At 39.7% G+C, this 18,721-nt stretch overlaps 1 long non-coding RNA gene across 2 annotated transcripts in view; it reads left to right on the plus strand.

Annotated features, from left to right (window-relative positions):
* The first annotated feature begins 461 nt into the window (after window positions 1-461).
* The window catches only part of LOC108404684 (uncharacterized), a 42,204-nt gene continuing 23,944 nt past the window's right edge, over window positions 462-18,721 (plus strand). For both annotated transcript variants that reach the window (XR_012130224.1, XR_001854983.3), the window contains exons 1-2: window positions 462-676; window positions 3,657-3,754. This is a non-coding gene — a long non-coding RNA (uncharacterized lncRNA). The remainder of the gene's footprint in view (window positions 677-3,656; window positions 3,755-18,721) is intronic.

An 18,721-nucleotide genomic window follows, 5' to 3' on the forward strand; every position in this document is an offset into this window, starting at 1 on the left:
CTGGACCTTCCTGACACCCCACCCCCAAAAAAGTAGGATTTAGATATCCAAAAACATGGGATTGATTAAAAATATATGTCTATAAAATTGGATATGGTGGGTAATGTAGCAGGGGGGAGACATGGGAAAGGCAGTATATACAGAGAAGACAGGTAATGATTCTGTAGCATCTTACTATGCTGATGGACAGTGACTGCAATGGGGTATGTGGGGGGACTTGATAATAGGGGGAGTCTAGTAACCATAATGTTTAAGTAATTGTACATTAACGATACCAAAAAAAAAATTGGGTATGGTGGGGCAATTCAAAATTATTCCATTAAGGTAAGTACTGATAAATGAAAAAGATTCTAATATAGCACTTTGCATATGAACACACTTATGCATGTATATAGTCTGCTCTTTTCCTCTCTTCATCTGTATTTTCTAAATCTTCTGTCACTACATAACAAGTTAATTACATTTTTGCTTGTGTATAGATTGTATACATGGCTGTGTTTGCTATGTTCATGGCAACTGGTGTGTGCTTTCCCTTATTCTTTTGTCTTGCAGGCAGTTTCCTTGGTGGGGTGAACAGGGTCTTGGTCACAGGCAGGAGACCTGGAATAGGCCCAGCTGGACACCTCCTTTACATGGACATCTCTCACGGGATCCAGTCTGCAACCAACATATCAGGGTAAGGCTGAGTCATGCACCAGTGCTACCAGGTTCTGACCAGGCAGAAACCCCCAGGCAATAATGATCACTGTCTTGAGACCAGTAGTAATTTCCCAAATGACAGTGGTTCCTCAGTGTCATGAAGACCCCTCAGCACTGCTCTCCTCAAATATCCAGCTCTCTTCTGAGGAGAGTAGCAGGGAGGGAGCAGCTGTCTGAGGGCCAGTGTTGGCTGCATAATGTTCTATGTTCAGTGCAAAATAAAAAACAAGCAAAATGAAGAGTTTGAAGACTGTGGCAGAAGAGCATTAAAGCAGGTGTGGGGCCAATCTAAGTGAAGGACACTGTGCACCTGCATGGTCTTAGACCCACACAGCGGCCCTGCTGAGAGCCTGAACATTTTTTTCCCCTAGAGATTTTCAATATTGCCCAAAGGGATTGTTTAAATTATCAGATTGGATTAAATTTAAACTGCATTGAATTTATAATTAGTTTTTTCCCCATTAACCAGTGAATGGGAGCCAAGGAGAATGGTCAGATTAGTTTATGGACAATCAAGACTTTACTGAGTTGGGTGTGAGTCTGTGGTCCTGCTATCAGAACACCACTTTCTTTTAGAAGAGAGCTGGTGATCAGAGAGGTAAGCGATCACTCAAGGTCACCTAAGTAGTTAGTGGTGAAGTTGAGGTTTAAACCCAGATATGACTCCTAAACTCAGACATGTTTCTACCCTTCTGATGATGATACTAACTAAAGTCAGCGCTAAGTCTGAAAAACTGAACTTGAAAGTCAGATGTCTTTTAAAATATGCTTGTTTTTGTAAGCACACAGGTAAGTGTATGCCCCATCACCGATAGGAAGGATTCTGTCCCTCAGAGGGCATTTGGAAAACTGGGAGGTATTCTGGTTATCTGAGGGAGTTGCTCTAGGCATTTCATGGGCAAAGACTAGGGATACTAGGAAGTTGTAATTTGCAAGCAGTCCTACCCAATGAAGAATTATTTGGTGTTCTGCAAAACTTTTGAATGCCTCACCAGACACATAGGTAGGTGAAAAACTTGTTTATATTATGAATCCAGAACCTAATAATATTTTATATAAACTCACACTACTTTTTTCATGACTTACAAATAGTCTGGATTTCCCATGACTACAACTGTGTGAATTAAAGGAAGAGTATACTTGATTTGTTTTGGACTTTATCGAGAGTTGTTCCCCATTTTGGAAAACCACGTCACTCAGTGGCCCTGCTGCTTTTGGCATTTGGATCCCCAGGATAACCGTCTAAACGGTCTGTTAGGAGGTGTCACATTCCCATGGGATCCACATGTAGATGCACTGCCTGCCTCTCTAGGCTTCTGGTAAAGCTGTGCCTGAGCCTGTTGGCAAACACACTATTTTAGTATAAGTTCTATTCTTTTAAATCTTCCTCTGTGTTCTAGTCAGGGCCATATGTTGTTTTGTTAAAAAGTTGTATGTGTAGGTAGGCTACAGTTTTGTATGAATTACATTTTAGGACACTACAGGGAGCACTGAAAATATTTGCTGTCGAAAGGGTGAGTCTGGGATTGAGAGACACTGAGGTCAGAGACAGTGGGATCTGGAATCAGTAAAGAGCAGATCTTTTTGCAAGAAAATCTCAGAGTTATTAACTTTCCCTGAAGGGCTTATTGGCTATGATGGCAATATTATTGGGCCTGAAATGAATTAATAAATCCTTCAAGAGACTATATTCTGTGTGGTAGGTGTCAAGGTACTGGACTTAATTTACCCAAGGAATCAGGCTTTTCAGATGGCCTTTTAAAATTAAGTTTATTTTTGTCCTCTTGGCTGGACAAAGTTGTGCTTTTCATCTGAGGAAACAACCTTGGAAGAAAAAAAAGAGGAAAACTCTTTTGATTTAGGTTTATTTTTTCCTCTTGGGAAAAATATCCTTTGGAAGGTGAAATGACTGTGCAAGACACTCACATTGCAACTCCCTGTTCCTAACGTTATGGGGAGTCTGGCATCAAGAAGGCTTACGGGTGAAATGTTCCCATCTACTGAGTTTCTTGCACAACCATGTTCCTTCTGCAACCCCAGGACTTGGCCCTTTTGATGGGAGGGGGTGTCTCACGGCCTGTTATTCACAATTTATTAATTATTTATTTTTGCCAGTCAATCATACAAAAATCACTGAGAAGAAGTTAAAAAATAGTACTTTACTTTGGGTTTGAGTCCGCACGAGTGAGTTGTTTGTTCTAGACTCTCGGGGTTGTGTCATGTAGTGACATCTGTTGTGGTCATTAGGGTAAAATCTTCCTCTCCCTCCTCTGGGCCCTCTCTCCACTGGAATGCTCCCTCTGCCCCTGCCAGCTCGCTGCAGTGGGACGAGGCTTCTTCAGGGACTGGCCTCTTGGTCTGCTCCGTGTGGCGTCGGGGTGACTGGTCTATCAGGATGGTGGGAAGGGTGGGCAGGGAAAGTGGTGTGGATTTTCAGGCAGGGTGTCTGCCCCGTAGTGGAAGCAGTTCAAGGTAAAGTTTAAGAGTCCTGTCTCTGGAACCAGTCAGCCAGGATTTCAATTCTGGCTCTACATTTTAAGAGCTGTGTCACTCAAATTCTCTGTGCCCCAGTTTCCTCATCTGTAAAAGAGGAATCATAATAATATCTAATCTTCAGGGATGTTTTGATGATTAAATGTGTTAATGTGTACACATGGAAATCAGGGAGGAAAAAAGCCCTTTCCATTTCACTTTGACCTTAAAAACGAAGAATGTTTTGTTTGCTTCTGTTTCCTCTCAGTTTTATTGCAGATTAGTTTAACCTAATCGACTTCTTTAATCTTTTGAATGGCAGGGCTAGGAAACAACAGGATCAATGTGAAGTAGAAGGAGTCATCAGCCTGAGCTTTCCATTTAGAGGTTGGGCTTGTTGAATTCTGCACCTTAGTAGGTCCCATGTAAGCCTAGATGAATTGGTGACTGACAGAAATGACTGAGTGAAGTACTATTCATTTCAGTGTTGGGCACCTGCACCATTCCAATCACTGAGTTGAGCCCTGTGGATACCCTGGTGAACAAGACAGACAAGGTGGGGAGGCAGACGACAAACAGATACGTAAGTAAACAAGGTAATTTCATTTATGCCAAAGTATTTATACCAAAACAATGTGGTATAAATACTTTGAAAACTACAAAAGCAAATTACTACTTTAGTTGGAGGGGTCAGTGAGGGCCTGATCACCCTTACACTGCATGGTGTATAGAAAGATTTGGGGAGAAAACATTGCAGATACAGTGAACAACAAATGCGAAGTCCTGCAGATGTAGGACTAGTCAGTGACCTGTTTTCTCTTTAGTGAGCTTTGGCAGTGTGATGTTCAAGGAATGTGTCCATTTTATTTATTTTCCATAATTTTCTTTCATTATTCTTTTACTTTTTGTACGGTCTAAAATGATGTCCTCTTTCATTCCTGGTATTTTGTAATTTGTATCTTCTCTCTTCTTTTCCTGATTAGTCCAGCTAGGAGTTTATGAATGTTATTGATCTTGTTTAAGAAGCAGTTTTTTGTTCTGCAGAGTTTTCTATTGCTTTTCTTTTCTCAATTTTATTGATTTCTGCTGTTATCCTTATTCTTTCCTTTGTTTTGCTCACTTTGGGTTTATTCTGCTCATTTTTTTTTCCTGGTTTCTTAAGGTGGGAATTCAGAATTTAGGAGAATTCATTCTAAGTGAATTTGAGAATTTTCTTATTTTCTAACATAAACATTTAATCCTCCAAAAGTGTTGTTTTAACTGCATCCCATAAATTTTGATATGCAGTTTTAATTTCTGTTCAATTCAAAATTTTGACTGAAAGCCAGACATTTGGACATGAGCATACTTACTCTTCCGCTAGGACTTGATTGTGGGGATTTGAGCTGATTGCAACCTCCCGTATTCCCCGCCAGCCTCCCTGTCAGGGAGATAGGGAGAAGGAGCTAATCAGGGCTTTGTGCCTTTTCTACTTCACTAGTGTTTCTCCTCACTCTCCCTGGTGTTCCTTCTCTTCTCTGTGACCGCTTTATGTTGAAAGGTCTCTCAGTCCTTGAATCTTTGCTCTTGTCTATCTACAGGCACCCTTGGAAATCTCATCCAGTCATGTGGTTTAAAAACCATCTATATGGAAATGACTCCCACATTTATATCTCCAGCACTCTTACCCAATTTATGTTTAAAATGAACTCCTGGTGTTCCTTCATAAATCTGCTCCACCATGAGCCTTAGTTGATGGCTACTTCCTTATTCTAGTCAGTCAGACTAAAGACCTTGGAGGGAATCTTTACTTCTCTTTTTCATGCTCTGCATCAAACCCACAAGCAAATTCTGCTGGCTCTGCCTCCCAAAAATATCCAGAATTTGGCCCCTACTGACTACCTCTCCTCTGTTGCCATTCTGGTCCAACACACCATTATCTTTTCCTCAGGGTTACTGCGATAGCCTCCAAACTGGTGTTTCTGTGTCTACTAGCTGCTCTACAATCTTTTCTCAACCCAGTAGTTATAGTGATCCTTTAAAACTTGAAGTTATGTATGTCACTTCTGTGTTCAAACTTGTTGAAGGGTCTCCATTTCACTCAGAGTAAGAACCAGAGACTTCACAATGTCTACAAAGTCCAGCATCATCTGGACCCTGTGACTTCCCCTGTTTTCTCCTTTGCACTCACCACTCCAGCCATACTGGCCCTCTTGCTATACCTCTGACATGCCAGGTATGCCCCTACCTCAGGGCCTTTGTGCTGGCTGTGCCCTGTGCCTGAATGCATTTCTTGTTGCCATCAGCATGGCTCATTCCTGCACCTCTTTCAAGTCTTTGCTCAAATCTCATCTTCTCAGTGAGGCGCATCCTGACCACCCTATCTAATATTGCACCCTGCTACTCTCGCCTATCCCTGGCTCTTCCATTCCCTTTACCCTGCTCTACTTTTTCCTCATAATACCATTGATTTTCAAAAAAAAAATGTAGCTTGCTTAGGTATTATTTATTGTTTCTGATTTGTCTTTCTCTACTAGAATGGAAACCTCAAAAAGGACAGGAGAATTGTTTTTTCACTTGTATACTTAGCATCTTGAGTGTTTGGCACATAAATATTTATGCAATGAATGTATGACTCACCCATTGAGGCTGAGCACATTGCTGATCTAATCAAATCAGGGATCTCCTGGCAGGAATAGTTGTGAGGTGGGAGGTTAACAATATCTGATGTGGGTTCTACAATGCCCAGCTACACACTGGGGAAAAATGGATTATGGAATGATTGAGGAGATATTTGAGCCGTTTCCCAAATCTGGCATGCAAATTAAATAGGAGCTACATTTATTTCCTGAACTTATTTTACTTTTAACAAGAAGAAAAATTTGTGAATCTTTATGGATTGTGGGAAAGAGTGGTAGCATTGAAACGCTTTTAGTTTTGCAGAGATGCCATATTACCTGAGATGGAGTGATGTAGGAAGTATGTATAATGACACATGGTTCCCCATACATAGGGAACACTTGGTACATATCTGCTGAATTTTGCCCAGGGCTATTCTTACCTGGGGAATCAGGTAAGATATTCTAATATTCTAATCAGAGGAATATATAATAGACTATATTGAATATATCATAGAAATATTTTAATTTTACTTATTATTTTATTTTATTATTTTACTTTAAATTTTACTCTTTGGTGCTCCAGAACAAACCAGTTCACTTTCATATGTGAGATCTCAAATGTTTGAAGGCAGCCTTTGTCTTTTCTCTTCCAAAGACTAAATATCCTCAGTTTCTTGTCTAGCTTAGTTTTGAGAATCTTCACCAACCTGGTCACCCTGTTTTGGATGAAATGCAACTTCACAATATAGTTTTAAAAAGTTAGTGACCAAAGTGGTTCACCGTGCTCCTAACTGAGTTTGGTAAGATGAGGTGCAGAGAGACCACTTTTTTTTAAAATTAAGGTATTGCTGATATACACTCTTTTGAGGGTTTCACATGAGCAACATTGTGGTTACAACATTCACCCATATTATCAAGTCCCCCCCACCCCACTGCAGTCACTGTCCATCAGCATGGTAAGATTCTATAAAGTTACTGCTTGTCTTCGCAGAGTGATCACTTTTAACTAGACATTATGTTGAATGTTTGTATTAATAAGGATGAGTAAATAAACAAATTAAGTAAGTATGTAAGGAGAGAGGGAATTTGACTAACCTAAAGAGTCAGAGGTCCACCTCTAGGTGTAGCTGGAGAACCACAGGCTCAAGGTCACCTAAACTCTATATTCATTGCTCAGCTCTGTTTTCCTTTGTGTATACTTCACTCCCATGCTAGCAAAGTCCATGTATTTCTTCTTAGAAACTCCAGGTTTATATAGAACCAATTCAGTGCTAAGGACAGAATTCTGGACAAAACCAACATTTAATGGGGGAGAAAGACATGTTGCTAATCTTCTAGTAAATTCTGCCACAAAGTAAATTATTTCAGAATAGTATGACTTGCTATTACTGGCTCCATACTGGCTTTTAGTGACAGCTACTTTCTATTGGATGCACTCACAGTGCTTCTTTATTTTGTCTGGAATTGACATTGAACTCATGATTTGAAAGTTGTAGAATCTATCCTTATCACATTTGGGAAAGTAAGAGTATCATTTCCCTGTCTTTTATCTTTTGATCCCTTTCTAGTTCACTCTAATTCTTTACAGCTCTACAGTAGTTCAACAAACATTTATTGAAAACCACATAATGGTACTTTCCGCATTCATATTTGCAAGTTCTTGGTGTCTGAGACAAGAATTCACATAGAAACTTGAATCCCTTTAAATCATACCTCTTATAATCTATTCAGCTGTCTTGACCTTCTAGTTCCACATCAAAGACATTTTTAGTTTGCATTCCTGGTTTTAAGAAACAGAGAGTTAATAAGGTTCACTCTAGATTATGGAGAAAGCTTTATTATAAAGTTATGATGTAGCCGTGAGGAAGAAAGGGGGCTCGTAAGAACAGGGAACTGGATTTCATGGAGGCTGCTGTCTGTAAGCAGGACCCAAGCAGCAGGAACTCGAGGCTCTTCTGACTACTTTCACATCAGTCTTTAAATCAGTCGTCTGTGACTGTCACTTTTTGACTCACTCTGTTTTTCTTAGTGTCTTTTATTTTTTCTAAACAGTTTTATTGAGGTATACCTGACATACATTAAGCTCTACATATGTAAAGTATACAGTTTAATAACTTTTACATGTTACACCTGTGAAGTCATTCCCACAAGACCAACCCACAAAAGTTTCCTCATGTCATTTTGTGACCCCTCCCTCCTCCTCTCTGCCTCACTCCTCGTCCTTGTCCCCATCTGTTCCCTGTCACTGTAGATTGGTTTGCATTTTCTAGACTTTCATATAAATGGAAACATTGTATATACATTTTTTGACTGACCATCATCACTCAGGGTAATGGTTTTTAGATTCATCCATGTTATCGTGTGTATCAATAGTTTACTCCTTATTTCATCAGGCAGGATTCCACTGCATGGTTATTCCCCAATTTGCGTATCCTTTCACCTGGTGATGGACATTTGGACTGTCTCAGATTTGGGCCTTTACAAATAAAGGTATTAAGAAAATTTGTGTACAAGTCGTTGTGTATATGGATATAGGCTTTTATTTTTCTTGGATAAATAAACTAGCTGTGGAATGGTTGTATCATATGGTAGGTGTGTACTTGACTTTTTAAGAAACTGACAAACTGTTCCCAGAGTGGTTGTACAATATAACATTCTTACCAGCTGTACATAAGAGTTCCAGTTAGTTTACATATTCGCCATCTCTTGGTGAGGTCAGTCATTTTATTTTTAGTTATTCCAGGGTAGTGTTTTATTGTTATTTTAATTTGCATTTCTCTAAGGATTAATGATATCGAACATCTTTTCATGTGTTTATTTGACATATATCTTTGATGGATCTTGGAGGATCTATTAAAACCTTTTGCCCATATTCTCTTAAGAGTGTTTATTTTCCTATTACTGAGTTTTGAGAATTCTTTATATATTCTAAATACAAGACCTTTATAAAATATGTGATTTGCAAATATTTTCTCTCAGTCTTATTTGATCTGTGGGTTATTTGGAAGAATGTTATTTAGTTTTCAAATAATTGGGGGACTTTCCAGCTATCTTTCTGTTACCAGTATGTGATTTACTTCCTTTGTGATCAGAGAACATGCTTTGTACGACTTGAATACTTTTCAATTTATTGAGGTTTGTTTTATGGCCCAGAATACTGGCCACATCTTGATACCTTGTTCTGGAAAAGAAAATGTTTCCTGCTGTCGTTAAAGTGTTAACTGAATGTCAATTAGGACAAATAGACTGACAGTTGTATTAGTTTCCTAGGTTACTATAACAAACTGCCACAAACTGGGTGGCTTTAACCAACAGAAACCTATTCTCTCACAGTTCTGGAGGCTAGAAATCAGAAATGTAGATTTTAGCAAGGCCATGCTCTCTCTGAAAGCTCTGGTGGGAGGATCTTTTGTCTCTTCCTAACTTCTGGTGGCTGTTGGCAATCTCTGGTGTTCCTTGGCTTGAAGATGTATCACTCCAATCTTTGCTGCCATGGTGGCATGCCATTCCCCCTGTGTTCAAATTTCTCTCTTCATATAAGGATACCTAGTTATTAGATTAGGATGGACTGCCCTCCTAACCCCCAATCTAATACTGCCTCATCTTAACTTGATTACATCTGCAAAACCTCTATTTCCAAATAAGGTCATATTCATAGGTACCAGAAGTTATGACTTGAACATATCTTTGAGGGGACACAATTTAACCCACAACAATAGTGTTCTTTAAGTTTTTTATCTTGTTACTAATTTTTCTGAGTCCCTGTTTTTCAGTTCTTGAGAGAGTGATTATCGGAATCCCTAACTAAAATCTGTGGATTGGCTTATTTCTCCTTGCAATCCTAGTTGTTTCTTTTTGTGAATGGTGTTATGTTATTAATAAGGTGCCTAAACTTTTAATGATTGTTATGTCCTTTGAAAAACGGACCCACTTACCATTATGAAATGACTCTCTTTGTCCCTGGCAATGTTCTTTGCTCTGAATTGTACTTTGATGTTAATACAAGCAGTGAAGACTTCTTTTGATTAGTGTTAACATTGCATATTTTCTTCATCCTTTACTTTTAACCTATTTATGCCTTTATATTTAAAGTGAGTATCTAGTAGGCAGTCTACAATTGGGTCTTACTTTTTTATCCAATTTTCTGGTCTAAGTATCTTTTCTTTTGGAATGTATAACCTGTTATTAATCTCATCTAGTGTATTTTTCTTCTCACACATTGTAGTTTTCATCTCTTGAGTTCAATTTGCATCTTTTAAAAAATATAACTTCCTTGTCTCTATTTAATAAGTTCAGTCTTTCCTCTAAAATTTCCAACATATGGAATACAGTCATAAGAACTTTTAAAATGTATTTGTCTACGAATTTTATCATGTGTGTCAGTTCTGTATTAGTTTTGATTATTTTTTCCTCTTTTTTTATAGCCTGTATTTTCCTACTTTATTTGGCATGCCAGGTAATTATTGATTGGATGTCAGATATTGTGAATTTTACCTTCTTGAGTGTGGGATAGTTTTGTATTCCTATCAATATTCTGGAACTTAACTTTGCAGTTAAGTTACTTGGAAGCACTTGATCGTTGTGGGTCCTGCTTTAAATCTTTGTTAGGACCAGAGTAGAGTTCAGTCTAGGGCTAAATTTTTTGCACCACTGAGACAAGTCCCTTCTTAATACTCTGCCTGATGCCCTATGAATTATGAGGATATTTTTTCGTCTGGCTGGTAGAAACAGGCACTATTCCAGGATAGATGTGAACACCATGCACTGTTACTGTGATGGTTAATTTTATGTGACCACAGATTTGATCAAAGATTATTCTGGATGTTTCTGTGAATGTGTTTTTGGATGAAATTAGCATTTAAATTGGTAGAATTTGAGTAAAGCAGATTATCCTTCATAATGTGGATAGGACTCATCCAGTCAGTTGAAGACCTTAATAGAACAAAGACTGACTTCTTTGGAGCAAGAAAGAAAGGATTCTGCCAGCAGATTGCCTTGAGCCTTGAAATGCAACTTCCTGGGTCTCCAGCCTGTTGGCCTATCCTGTAGATTTTGGATTTACCAATGCTCCACAATCCCAGGGGCCAGTTTCTTAAAATAAATCTCTCTCTGTCTCTACAGTCATGTCCTATTGGTTCTGTTTCTCTGGAGAATGCTAAGTAATATAGTTCCCTCTGATAATTCCTAGTGGCTGTTTCCTCAGCGTCAGGTAGCTTCCTCACACACATGCTCTGATCAGTACTCAGCTGAAGACTCGAGGAGAACGCTCTTTAGGTGTCCAGAGTCATCGGTCTGTGTGGCTTTCCTTTCTCTGGTCCCATCTTTTCTGAGCCTCGCTGACTTGGTCCACCTATGCTCCCAGCTCTGTCTGTCAGTTCAGGCAGCCTGCCAGGCTCCCCCTGGGCTCCCGGCCCCCGAGTGCCTGGACACTCTTTCGAGGCAGGAAGCTGGGGTGATGGTGGGCTCACCTTGTTTGTTTCCCGTATTTCCGGGATCAGTGTCCCTCATTGCCTGATGTCCAGTATCTTGAACAGCATGGTTTAGTTTACTTATTAGTTGTTTTACATGGGCTAAATCTGGTCCCTATTACTCCATCTTGACCAGAAGTTAAAATTCTTAGGTGCATTTTCTTACATCTTCTTCTCTTACCCATCTGGCTTCCTCTCTTTTTGCGCTACATTTATATGTATCCATTGCTTCTGCTGACCGACTGTTTCAGTTTCCTTGAGACTGTGACTTCCCATTGCTCTTTTTACCTTCTGTATGCATCTTTTCAGCTTCAGATTTTGCAGACAACCTACACATAAGTTACCCTTGTGTTAAGCACCCTCCTCTGACTGAGCTACCTGGACACTGAAACAGGTTCCTTGGTACAAAGCAAAAGTGAATGTGCTTGCCTTGTCTGCAGCCAGATGCTGTACAGTCTTTTTTAAGAAGAGCGATTGGATATGATGGGCCCTATGCAGAACAAAGCCCATTTTTATTTCATAGAAACAAAAGTAAATGAGTAATTCAATTTACATTTGTCACATCTTATGCCCCTCTACCATATTAGAGTGCAAGCTCCTTGAGTGCAGTGACAAAGTCTAACTATCATTGCATTCTTTACCACCTAATACAATGCCTAGTACTTAATATCTATTTTTTTATCTGTGGAACAAATGAGTGTATACCCTCTGTCCCCAAGGGGCCCTGTCACTTTTTCTTGCCATGAACATAGCTCAAGAAAGTCCTTGTTGTCCTCAGCCTTTCTCAAAATTATATGCACTCCTGGTTTTCATGACTGTTTATACTGTAAATTTCACTTTAGGAGATGGTTATTTTGGGACTGCTCCACCACCTAAAAGAAGCCAAGGGTTAGGATATTTAGAGGGGAAATGCTGAGAAGTCTTTAGCCCTGCTGCGTATATCCCAAGTGTGCTGGACTATGTCTTGACAACTTGTTAAATTGTTGTAGTCTTACTGTCTTTTTGGAGTGCTATTTTACACTGATTTGAAGTTTCCAAGCCACATGGTTAGGCTTATGGATTTCTATTTCCACTTAAAAATGGTGAAAATGACATGTGGGATAAACCCTAGCCTAAATTTGCTCTTAGTAGACAGGAGTAGCTTCTGATTCTAAACACCTCAACAGGGAGTTAAAATAACATCTTGACAAAAACTGTGGGCATTGAAGAGTGTTATGCATTAAAATATTTTCTTAATTTTAATCATATTGGCCCAAGTTAACTCATATTATAGTAAAGCACTTAGCACACAGTCTGGCACAGAGTGAGTGTTCAGTAAATGTCAGCTGCTATTGCGAAAGTGTTTTTCTTTGCATCTTTCTTCTCTCCGTCTGTCTCTCTCCTGATGGTTTGATAGCACATTGTATGCAAATGGAAATTACCAGGAAGATTCAGAACAGTTAACTTGTGCTCCTTATTTCATGCACCATGTTCCTATTTGATCTGTTTTCTAGTGTGAAGGCTGGTGTCAGGATTGCTGTAGTTAGTGTTGCAGCCTTTCTCCTTACCTGCTCCGTGTCCTCTCCCCCCAAGCCCAGGCTTCTCTCTCATTTGTCTCAGCATGGTCAGTCAGTTCCCGCAGGCTTCTCAGGTTCCTAAAGCCTCAGCCTCCCTGGTGACTAGGGGATTCCATAACGCTACAGTTAGCTGACATTTGTTGACCGCTTTCTCTGGGCAAGGTAGGATACCAGTTTATATCTACTATGTCATTAATGTACACAGCACATCGATGTAGTAGACGTCAGTTTGTGGCTTATGGTGTCGTGTTGAGGCAATACTACTGTCATTCCCAGTTTTGGTGAAGGCTTAAGTGTTCTAGCCATGTCACAGCTTTGCTACTGGGTATCAGTGTAGATGTACTGTGCCTGTGGTCAAAGGGGGCTGGGGGTGCGGGAGGAGCATCTGCTCCCACAGGCAGAGCAGAGGTGATGTGACAACAAACAAGAAACACAGGGGAAGTGCACTGGCTTTCTGTTGCTGCTGTGACAGATCACTGCCAGTTTAGTGGCTTAAAATAACACAAATTTATTACCATATAGTTCTGTAGGTTAGAAATCTGATGTAGGTTTCACTGGGTTAAAATCAAGTGTTCTTTCTGGAGGCTGTAGGGAGAATCACTTTCCTCTCCTTTTCCAGTTTGTGGAGCTGCTGGCAGTCGTTGGCACATGGCCCCCTTCCATCTTCAAAGCCAGGAACGCCAGGCCCAGTGACTCTCTCATCCTTGCATCTCTCTGGTTCCTTCTCATCTGCCTCCCTCTTCTACCTCTAAGGACCCTGTGACTACACTGGGCCCACCAAGATAATCTAAAATAATCTCGTAATTTCAGAGGCAGCTGGTTAGCAATCTTGAGTCCATCAACAATTTTAACTCCCATTCGTCATGTATCATAACATATTTGCAGTTTCCGAGAATTACGATGTAGGCATTTTTGGAAGGCCATTCTCTTCCTCAAGTTGAATCTTGTGGAATAACCACTTTTCTCCCATCCCAGGAGATTCTCCTTATAGGTTCAACATTGGTGATCCTCACTGTTCTTACAGGAAAGAACATGGAGTTTATGGTTGTCTATTTGCAATATGCCATAGCAATCACAGCAAACATTTTATTTACGTTACCTCTTTTAACCACCACCACCAATCTTGCAATATAGTTGTTTGTTCATTTTACATATGAGGATATATAAGCTCAGAGAGGTTAAGAAGTGGATCCAAGTTCACTCACCTATTGTGTCTTAGTTTTCTTTGCTGTCTGGTAAATTACCATAAACTTAGCAGCTCAAAACAATACTCATGTATTAGCTCACAGTTCTGTAGGTCAGAAACCTGGTCATAATGGGTCTCAGTTCTCTGCTCATGTTCTCTTAAGGCAGAAATCTGGATGTTGGCTAGCATGTATTTTTTTTTCCTGGAGACTCTGGGGAAGAATATTTTAATAAGCTCATTCTTGTCATTGGCAAAATTAAATTCCTTGGGGTTGTAGGACTGAAAATGCTGAGGGGAAGATAGCAACAGATGCCAACCTAGAATTCTGTATATTCAGCTAAACTGTAATTTAACAGACTGTTGAAGAATGCCTGCCTCAAAAACTTGATCCACAAATTAAATTAACAATTTAATTTCATTGTCTCAGAGATTTGTTTAGCTAAGGAGTACTGACATGGAATAAATGGAATAAATGGCTTTTTAATGGTTTGAGAAGGTCAGTATGGCTGGAATGTTTCTTAGACATTATACATTGGTAAGCTCCAGCACATAGGATGAATGTAAGAGAATGATAAACTTATTTTTTTGAGAAAGAAAAGAAAACAACCGAAACAACCCTTATATTCTTATCACCTTAACATAACTTTTCTCGTATTTTCATATTATCTTCCAGTTCTGAGCCACTTGCATATGTATTCCTAATAAAGATGTAATCATATTGTTCTTGCCATTTTGCCTTTTGTTTGAGCTGGGTTTGAATTTTTAGCTCTATTAATTAGGAGCAATGTGGCACTGGATGAATTACATAACCTCTTCAAGCCTCTGCTTCCTTTTTTGTAAAATAAAGTAAAAACCATTTCATAAAATATTTACTTTTTTTTTGTAAAATAAAGTAATCAGAGATCCCACAATATTTTATTGAGGATCTAAATGCTGGGGATAGGAAGGTAAACAAATGCAGATATGGTCCCTTTCTCGGGTTCTTAGGCTGGTTGGGGGGTTAAAGATAATTAACTGTACAACTGTAATGCATGCCCTGGAGTGGAGGCTTATGGTCTTCTGCAAGTCTGAAACACAGGGATTTGACTGAGTTAGTTGAACCTTCCCTGAGGTAGTGACGCTTGAGCTGAAATATGAAAGAAAAAGAAGGATTAGACAAAGAGCTAAGTAAGAATGGATTGGCCTAGGGAAGAGCAGGTGTGAAGCGAGGGAGCGTGTGGTGTCTGGGTAGCTCTGAAGTCGGCATAGTTGGACAGCAAGCAGAGCACGTGTGGGAAGCAGACTGGCATGGCACAGTGGGGGCAGAATGAGCAGAACCTGAAAGAGCACTCTGGCCGTGCTCTGGAGGCCTGAACAGGTGTAGGGGGACCAGTTAGGAGATTCTGCAGGACTCTCCAGCCAGAGAGGAAGGGGCCCTGGTGGAAGGGGTAGAGATGGAGAGGAGTGAATGGATTCCAGAGACGTTTAGCAAGTAAGATCTCGGGAGTTGGTGATGGATTGGATAGAAGGGATGAGAGGGCAGCAGTGAGTAAATTAGATGGTTCTAAAGCAGCAAACAGTGTAATGAAAAGTGGCAGACATGGTTGCAAAACCCAAATTATATTATATATGTACATATAGATATTATATATCCACATATAGATATATATGTAACATATAATAAATTATAAAAAAGAATGAATCGAACATATATATATATATATATATATGGTTTTCTGATACTGTTGCAAAATTAATTTAAAAAATATATCAAGTTAGCTTCAGAGTATATATATGGACATGTAGATTAAAGTCAGTTCTTATTATCAAGATTATTAAGATGTTTGTCAAAAAAGATAATTTATATGGATGGGAAAATGAATTAAAGTGAGACTTCTGAAAGTATTTCATTAAATAAAATCTGTCTTAATTGAAACTCACTGTGCAATTAAGGACTAGAAAGGGAGGGTTTGCTTGGAATCAGTCACCACATAATGGAAAAGCTGTGTTTGGGGATAATGTTTTTTCTGATAGAGGACTTAGTTGGTAAGAGACAGAGATATCATATATTTTGATTCACTTAGCAAATAATGTTCTTTAAATTTAGGGATGACTTTACCCATGTGATATAACTGCACTTGACATGAAGTAATTTTATATAGGACCAAGAAAACTACTTAAGAGATAAAATATAGTGTGATTTTCTTTACAAAACGTTTCACAACAGACCTGAAAACAACACATTCTCCAGTTGCCTTTCATAAATTGGCAATTCGTAAATACAAATATTTACACACATTTCAGGAACATTTCTGTAATGTAAGCCTCATGGCTTTTGATACCATCCAAATGATTCCTAAATCTTAATCTCTAGCCTGAATGGCTCCCCTTAATTTGACACTTGTATGTCCACTATTAGGAAATATTTCTGAGCTCCTACTAACTGCTGGGCAGTATGCTAGATGCTGGGATAAACAGTATGAATAAAATAACAAGATTCCTCTCAGAGAGTTAATGTAGGAGAGGGTTAAGCAAGTAAACTCACCCAGGAGTGTATCTTGCTAGAGCGGCCAGTACTTTGATGGAAAAGAGATGGTTGCAGCAGGAGAGAATAGCGTGGGAGAGGACTTCACATTTAAGTGGTCAGAAAAGGCCCTACCAAGGAAGTAACACTCAGGCTGGGACCTGAAGGATAAGGAGGCAGCCGAGTGAGGAATGTGTTGCTGAGACTGAAGCAGAAGGAATGCAGGCTTTGACATGGGAAAGAGCAGCATGTTTGAGAAGGTCAGTATGGCTGGAATGTTTGAATAAGTGAATCAAAAAAAAAATGCTGGCAATAAATCAAGGCAGTCAGATAATTGGGGAAGGGTCTTGGGGAGAGGAGGTAAATCAGAGGTGACTTGGCGTTAGATGAAGGAGCCCAGATTTATATATTAGAACAGTGGCTCTTTTTCAAACATCATCTCTTTCCCTCATGTAAATTTTGTCTGTACCATTATCTGTGATTTGATCAAGGAAATAGTTAAATACTTTCTCTAGGTAAGTATTTGAAGATTATCTGAAAGTGAAAATGCTTTCTCTGATTAATCTCGCTCAGTCATCTGATTGTAGGGGAACATTTTGTGTTGCACAGTAATTTGTGTGCTAGTCACTTCTGGCCTGGGTTATTTAACATTCACAACTAATGAGACAGTTTGTGTGCTTGAAAAAGCAGAGTGGGAAAAACTACCACAATTTTTTAGTTAACTCTCTGTTCTTGTGTAGTGTTCTCTGTGTTCAAATAGTGTTGTTTTTTAAAAAATCAGAGGTTCTTATACATGAAGACCAGTTTGATTTTCCTAATTATTTTAAATCTTACTATGATTCATTAATGTTTTATACCACCATTAATCCAATTCATCCATATTTACATTTCGCTTTATTACACCTATCTTAACTGTTATTAAATTCCTTTGACCAAAGGATTTTCTTCCTTATTTATCAAGCCTTACCCTTTTCTTAGTCTTAGTGTCTTCTGTTTTGAAGATATATTTTTCATTGTTTCAAGAGTATTAGGTATACTTGGTAAAGCCCAGTTTTTAAGACCACTGTGGTGGGCTTAGTGGTGTAGTGGAAACAGCACTAGCATTGGTGTTGAAGTTGGACAGACATGGGTGTGAATCCCACCCCTGTGTTTTCTTAGCTATGCCATCTTTAGTTGGTTACAGAAATATTCCAATCTTCCTTTTCTCATCTAGAGAGTGGAGATAATCTCCTCCTCAGGGTTGACAGGGTTAAATGAGATGATGCACGTAAAGCATAGCATAATGCTTGCCACTGGGCAGGTGTTCAACCGTGCATGTGGTCTTGGGCAGATCAGACAGCACTCCTTGGAGCTGCAGTTAGTGCGACAGACTTTCACTGCTTCTTCTACCTGGTCCCTGTGTGTCCAGGGACACATTTGTTTTTCACTTGGTAAAGGGGAAGGTCCAAGGAGGCACAAAGCTGGCTATGGGGGGGAGGGGGCAGCAGAATGTCACACTGTCTTGACCCAAAGGCTGTTTGGCCAGGGCTGCTAAGGGAAGTCCAGGCCGGTGTTTAAGTAAAAGGTCCCAACTTTGGGGAAGAAAGTGTGGTGGGAAGCTTAATTAAGAAATGAAATGCAGGGCTGTGGCCAAGAAACCAGTTATTCATTCAAACACACTGAGAATCTGTCATGTGTCAGGCCCTATGCTAAGCCCTGAGCTCACCAAAGTGAGCAAAGCACAGTGTCCTAGGAGCTGATGATGTGAAAGAGGAGCCCCACAATTCCATTACAGGGTGAAAATGCTGCCAGAGTGGTGCTAAGCAGGGAACAGGTGTGGGGATCTGAGCATGTGAAGGAGAGAGGACCATTTTATATATCTGGGAGAGGGCTGGGGGACCGGGGTTTAAGAAACCCATGCCTGAGCCAAGAATGAAATCAATGATTTAATAGTCAACAAGGATAGGAAGGTAAGTTGTGGGTCAAGTAATGAAGAATGGGTTCTGGACTGCTGTGTTTCTGGTCCTTGAAGGGGCCATGCAAGGAGCCAAAGAAGCAAGGTGATGAGACTGGTTCTGGTGGTACCTGTGCAATGGTCTCTGGAGGGCTGAAGACTGCTCACAGAACAGGGAGATATTGTCTGACCCACCAGAGGACTGAAACCTCTGCCTTGCTGTATTCCCCTTGAAGTGGAAATGATTTAAATGGAGGCAGTGACTTGATAATGGCTCATATGTAACTTCTGTTGGATGAAGCCC

This window comes from Manis javanica, chromosome 4, assembly GCF_040802235.1.
Source record: "Manis javanica isolate MJ-LG chromosome 4, MJ_LKY, whole genome shotgun sequence".
NCBI lineage: Eukaryota > Metazoa > Chordata > Mammalia > Pholidota > Manidae > Manis > Manis javanica.